Source organism: Mastomys coucha, unplaced genomic scaffold (genome assembly GCF_008632895.1).
Source record: "Mastomys coucha isolate ucsf_1 unplaced genomic scaffold, UCSF_Mcou_1 pScaffold4, whole genome shotgun sequence".
In the NCBI taxonomy this organism is placed as follows: Eukaryota; Metazoa; Chordata; class Mammalia; order Rodentia; family Muridae; genus Mastomys; species Mastomys coucha.
Window position 1 is genome coordinate 49,885,563 of NW_022196910.1, and position 6,592 is coordinate 49,892,154.

The following is a 6,592-nucleotide window of genomic DNA, read 5'->3' on the forward strand; positions in this document are numbered from 1 at the left end:
CTCTCTCTCTCTCTCTCTCTCTCTCTCTCTCTCTCCTAGCCCCTCCCCCTCTTACTCTCTCACCTTCTCCCTACCCCCCAGTATAATCTGACCATCCCTCAAAGGCCCCACTTACCGTGCCTAATGCTATGATCATGGGCTTCAGGTATTTATAGGACCAGGGTGGACATTAACAGTGCTTTGCCAGGCCTGAGCTTTCCAGTGCGCCTCTCTGTATCTGTGTCACTTCACAAAACTCTGGAGTAGAGCTAGTGTATGTGTCTAGAGAGAGCTGGAGCTGTTTGGGCTTTGTCTGTTTAATTGAATAGTATACTGTAAGTCTTAATATGTAAATTATGAAACAGGAGCCCAGGTTACTGTCCATGCATTACCTTTCCCAGATTCGCACACTGATCTGTGATTACCCAGGGGCGATCTACAGCCCTGACTACTCAGAAGTCAAGATGTAGCTAAAGGTTCTTGTATTAGTTACTTTCTGTTACTGTGATAAAGTGCCTCTACCAAGACAGCTTACAGAGGGTTTGTCTGGGCTCTGGGTTCCATCAGGGCAGGAGTCCATCACTATCAGGGCAGCAAGCAAGGACTCTGGAGCAGAAGCTCACATCTCTAACCACATGCAGCAAGAAGAGAGTGCCAACTCAAAATGGCACCAAGTCTTTAAGCATGCAACATCTGTCTGCAGTGACATCTTTCCCCCCAAGGCCACAGTTCCTTCTCTGTCAGGGCCACCAACTTGGGAATCAAGCACTCAAATGCTTGAGCATATGGGGAAAATCTCATTCAAGCCTCCACCATCACAGGGAGCCATGGCAACTGGAGCAGGATGCTGAGAGCTTTGTCTTTAACCAAGAGGACAAGGCAGACCAAACTGAAAGTAGTGCTGTCTAATCCCACCACCACCTCAACCCCTGAACCATGCCCCCTCCAGCAAGGATCCACCACCTAAACCTCCCCAAACAGCACCTCCGACCAAGGACTGAATGTTCAAATACCGGAGATGGAAAGGGACATTTCTCATCACAAACCACCGCAGCCTCCTAGTTACCCCACCCCCACCCCCAACTGCAGACTACTTCTCCTTTAGTGGCAGATAGACGCCTGTTCCCTTTGGCTTGTCTCGTGTGTGTGGGAGACAAGAGATGGATCATAAACTTGACTGTGTGTGAACTAAGCCAGCATACTCCCACAGAACCACAGGTGGTTCTGATGAGTCACCCAGGCGTTCAGTAGTACATTTCAGGAAGTTGTTTGGTAAAATGCGGATTTTGCTCGTTATCAAATAAAATTTTTTCTCTCTCTCTGGCTGCTTTTTTTAATTTTTCTTTTCTTTTCTTTTTTCTTTTTTGGATTCTGTTTTCTAAATTTGGAAAAAAAAAAGTCTGCGTACTTGCGCTTTGAAGAAGATAATCTCTTAGCAACACATAAGGACTAAGGCACAGGCTAAGAAACATGTTATGATACGTGTGTGTTCTCACTGTTTTGAAAATCACTCTCCAGGTAAACCTCTACCTCCTAAGATTATTTACAACATTTGATACATTTAACTTAAAAAAAAACAAAGCAGCTGCAACTGTCTTTGTCCTCCCCCAACCCTTCCTTGCTGAATATTTTACTCACTTGGAGAATGTACGTGGGCATTCATAATTAGAAATTCATTGAAAGTATCTACTCCATACTTATTAATCTTAGAAATCATTGCTTCATAAGCCAACAGGTTGATTTTTTTTCTAAAAAAGGAAGCAAGAGTTCCCCATCATTTTATGCCCGTCTAGTAATCCTTTTAATTAAGTATGAAAACATTAGCGGGCCTCTGCGTATCTGTAGACCAAGCAGTGCAGGAGCACTGACCGCTCTGCCTACAAGTGAGCACGCTCTTAGCCCCTTTCCGTGTGAGCACTGACCCCTCTGCTCACGGGTGGGCACGCTCTTAGCCCCTTTCCGTGTGAGCACTGACCGCTCTGCTCACGGGTGGGCACGCTCTTAGCCCCTTTCCGTGTGAGCACTGACCGCTCTGCTCACGGGTGGGCACGCTCATAGCCCCTTTCCGTGTGAGCAGTGGCTGGTAGCTGTCAGCAGAGGAGAGGACTCCAGTAGAGCTGTCCCCTAGGCTGAGCACCCGCCCCAAGCATCTTCCTCCTTTAGAAGGCCACTACCTTCATGTGCACAGTAAGCCGCCTTTCCCTCTCCCTCTCCACCTTAGTCTCCATCTGTGGTAGGCCGACCTCCACAGATATAATATAAGGTATAATCTTTTATACGGATTCTGCAGTAACCTATCATAGCTTTGAGGGGGGAACCCAGAGAGCTCACTGCTTTCTGGTGGGGAGGGGTAGGGGTGTCAGAAGCTCTACTTTGTCTCTTGAGTCTTGACGAAGCAATCTGCTTTCTCCACCTGACATTTTTTACTACAGCCTCAACTGTCACTGGCCAATTGCTCTACCAAGATTTTACCAGCTTTTGTTGAGATCCCACCCGAGTCTAGTTTTCCAAGCCAGGTATGGACTTAGGGTTTGCCAGTCCTGCATCAGAGGGTAGAGTCAGGGTAAACTGTCCACCCCATTTTCTCATCCTGTTGCCCAAGCCCATTCTAAATTCTGAAACTTAAGTTACTTTCCAGCTTTAGCCTCTTGAGCATCCCTAAGTGCTAGCCAAGGCCAGTGATCAAAAACTCTGCAGGGTATAGAACCTGCTTGATACTCACTGATAAGTGGACATTAGTCCAGAAGCTTGGAATACCCAAGATACAATCCACAAACCACAAGAAACTCTAAGAAGAAGGAAGACCAAAGTGTGGATACTTCAATCCTTAGAAGGGGGAACAAAATACCCATGGAAGGAGTTGCAGAGACAAAGTATAGAGCAGAGACTGAAGGAAGGACAGTCTAGAGACTGCTCCACCTGGGAATCCTTCCCATATAAAATCACTAAACCCAGACACTGTTGTGGATGCCAGCAAGTGCTGGCTGACAGGAGCCTGAGATAGCTGTCTCCTGAGAGGCTCTGACACTGCCCGACTAATATAGAAGTAGAGGTTCACAGCCATCCATTGGACTGAGCACAGAGTCCCCAATGAAGGAGCTAGAGAAAGGACCCGAGGAGCTGAAGGGTTTGCAGCCCCTCAGGATGAACAACAATATGAACTAATTAGTAACCTCAGAGCTCCCAGGGACTAAACCACCAACCAAAGAGTACACATGGTGGGACTAATGGCTCCAGCTGCAATGTAGCAGAGGATGACCTTTCTTGTTGGTCATCAATGGGAGGAGAGGCCCTTGGTTCTGTAAAGGTTCTATGCCCCAGTATAGGAATACCGGGGTCAGGAAGCTGGAGAGGGTGGGTTGGTGAGCAGGGGGAGTGGGGAGGGAATAGGGTTTTTTTTTTTTTCCAGAAGGGAAACCAGGAAAGGAGATACCATTTGAAATGTAAATAAAGAAAATATTCAATAAAAAAAAAAGAAACCTGTTTGATGTAATAGTGTGTGTGTTGTATGTCCTTAGCCCAGAACTGTGACTATCTGTCAAATGGTTTGCAGAAATAATTACCTGTCTGGAAGAATTAGAATTAAGCTTGTTTTTTTTTTCCTCCAGTCACAGTTGGTATCACATAATTTAATCCCACAGATACTACTTAATTAAAATTGTTAGTAGTTGTAGCATGAGTTTCGGAATGATGTGCCTTTACTTAAATATCGTTTTAATATTTATAATGGAAGGGCTGACCAGGAAGAATAATGCTTGCAAATCATGTTATGCTTGGATGTTATTGTTGGAATAATAGTGTACTTCACATCATCTGAAACAAAGTTAATGGTCATTTCTCTTCAGTTACTTCCGATTGGCATGGGTATGACTTTCCCTAGGCCAGCAGTTCTCAGATTTTGCTGTGTTTGAGAACAAACTACTGCTTACTGAATAGTCAAGGGTGGGACAGTAGGATTTGATTTTCTACCACAAGTCCTGTTGATGCTGTTGGTCTAAGCCCTGTACCTTGAGAACTACCCTTTGTCCTTGGCCTTCCAAACATAGGTACTTGGGACTTTGGGCAGTGACATTAGTCAGACTTGTGCATTTGGGATCATCTTTTCCTTGTCTGCCAAGCCATCTCTGGACTCTGCTCAAGTCAGAGAGGGCACACAGTAGAATGCAGGAGATGGTATCACCATGATACAGAGGGACAGAGATGTTCATGGCTTCTCCTTCCTTCTTAAGATGCTGTGCTGTCTTCTCTCTCTGAAAATGGGAATGAAGGGTTAGAAAAAGTAAAGCTACCAAAGGCTGTAAGATTAAACACATAAAAACAACTGTGCGTATGTGCTTGCTTTTATAAAGTTGCTATGCATGCTTCCACATGAGGTAAATTCTTACATATTGTGAGGATTAAATTTGGTAAGGCTCAATATCTTTTCCAGGCATATGTCTTATTGGATTGGAGCTTATTAAGAATAATTACTACTTAATTACAGAAGCTAGTTAATAATAACAATTGGAGTGTTTCAAATAGAGTAGGTTTCCTAGTTGCTTTTAGCTATCAACTCGACGGGGACTGAGAAGGGATTGCCCGGATAAGGTAGGCCAGTGGGGGGGGGGCGGGTTACCATGACTATTAATCAATGTTGTAGGGCTCTGTTCACTGTAGACATCACTATTCCTGGTCAGGTGGTCCTGGGTTGTATAAGAAAGCTCCTCGACAATGCCCCAGAGTGAGCCACCAACCAGCATTCTCCATGGAATCTGCTTAGCCCAAACTTTAGACTCATGGCAGTAAGTGTCAAATGGTAAGTCATCCAGCCTTGGGTGTGTTACACAGCAATGGAGAAGGGAGTAGCACTGAAGTTTCTGCTAGGCTGGTCTGATGGTTTGTGTGTGCTCAGCCCAGGGAGTGGCACTATTGGGAGGTGTGACCTTGTTGGAGTAGGTATGCTACTGTGGGTGTGGGCTTAAGACCCTCATCCTAAATGCCTTGGAAGTCAGTCTTCTGCTAGCAGCCTTCAGATGAAGGTGTAGAACTCTCAGGTCCTCCTGCACCATGCCTGCCTAGATGCTGCCAGGTTCCCGCCTTGATGATAATGGTCTGAACCTCTGAACCTACAAGCCAGCCCCAATCAAATGTTGTCCTTTATGAGTTGCCTTGGTCATGGTGTCTGTTCACAGAACTAAAACCCTAACTAAGACAGCCAACGACATGGATTGTCTGTGACCCACATAGTAGCTACATTCAGTTGGGAGCCTGGCAGTGACTAGACCATCCCTGGTAACCTCCCTAGGGCAAACTTGCTCCGAGCCTGGAATGACTGCTGTCTGCTTGCTCTCTTTTCTTTGAGTGCTACTTCCCAAAAAAGTTGTACATTGGAGACCTAACTCCCAGCGCCTTGGAATGTCATTTTGTTTGGGTGTAGGTCTTTAAAGAGGAAACTGAAGTTAAGTGAGATCATTGGAGTGGACCTGTGAGACTGGCTTCCTCAGGAGAGATTATGAGATGCACACAGAGAAAGAAGTTGTGTGATGATGATGAGAAGGGAGGCAGGGAGAGAGACTACAGAGGAAAGCAGCCCTCAGGACAGCCTGACCTTGGACTGACCTTGGACTCCTAAAACTATAAAGTGCTGTTGCTGAATCAGGCTGGTTTTGCCTGCAGTACAATATGCCAATCACTGAAATGATGAGTTTTACAGAAGAGAGTTTGTTCTCAAAGCGTGTGGAAAACAGAGACCCGGTCTTAATTCTGCCTCTCCAGAGACCAGGGTGTGGGACATTCATGAGATAAAGGCTGTCAGTCCATGAATGAGAAAGGCAGTTAGGAAGCAGCAACAGTGAAGTAAAAACAGCAATGCGTGCAAGATCAGTCTGGTGTCAAGGCACGTCTTAGTAACCACATGCAGAAAACAGCCATGTTAGCATGATTTCTGGATGTGTTAGCATGATTTCTGGATGGGTTAGCATGATTTCTGGATGGGTTAGCATGATTTCTGAATGGGTTAGCATGATTTCTGGATGTATTAGCATGCCCCTCTAGAGTCATCAGGTTATCTACCCACTGCTTGGACAGTCCCTGCTCAGGTATCTTTAGTTGGTTTGAGCTGGATATGGCTACTTTAAAATCCTTAAAGGAAAATGAAGAAGAACCTTAAGCAGTTATCACAGTGACCATACATCAAAGGTGTGATGTCCTTTACAGAGAGAAGCTAGCAGGGACATTTAACCAAGTGACATCTGAAATCAGTCATGAAAGCAAGGAACCAGACATTTATCCAGATAAAGCCTGTGATTAATGAATGTTTTACACTCTATGGCTTTGTGGCCTTATAAGTTTTCTGTCATAATTGTATTTTTTAAAATATGTAAATAGGCCTCTCTCCATAGTGAACCCACAGTGTATCTGGGGAGTGACCTCAGGGCCTTGTGCTTAGTGAGCTCATGCTCCACAATGAGCTAAAACCTTCGGCTCACCTCAAGTGTTGCTAGTCAATGGTGTTGGGTAGGTTCTCAAGGAGGTGGCTGTGGAAGAGATTTTAAGATTTGATTTGGAAGACGTGCTTCTACGGAGAGGAGTGTCAGTTCCTGCACGAGGACCCAGCCTCCGGCGCGGCCCCGGG

General features: G+C 45.4%; 1 protein-coding gene and 1 long non-coding RNA gene across 2 annotated transcripts in view; one reads left to right on the forward strand and one right to left on the reverse strand.

Moving 5' to 3' along the window:
• Ppm1h (protein phosphatase, Mg2+/Mn2+ dependent 1H) overlaps positions 1 to 6,592 on the forward strand; it is a 276,682-nt gene that overhangs the window by 45,011 nt on the left and 225,079 nt on the right. The window lies entirely within an intron of this gene.
• LOC116076449 lies at positions 3,673 to 6,586 on the reverse strand. Its single transcript, XR_004112964.1, has 2 exons — positions 6,447 to 6,586; positions 3,673 to 4,229 (listed from the first exon to the last, which is right to left on the reverse strand). It is a non-coding gene; the product is annotated as an uncharacterized LOC116076449 (long non-coding RNA).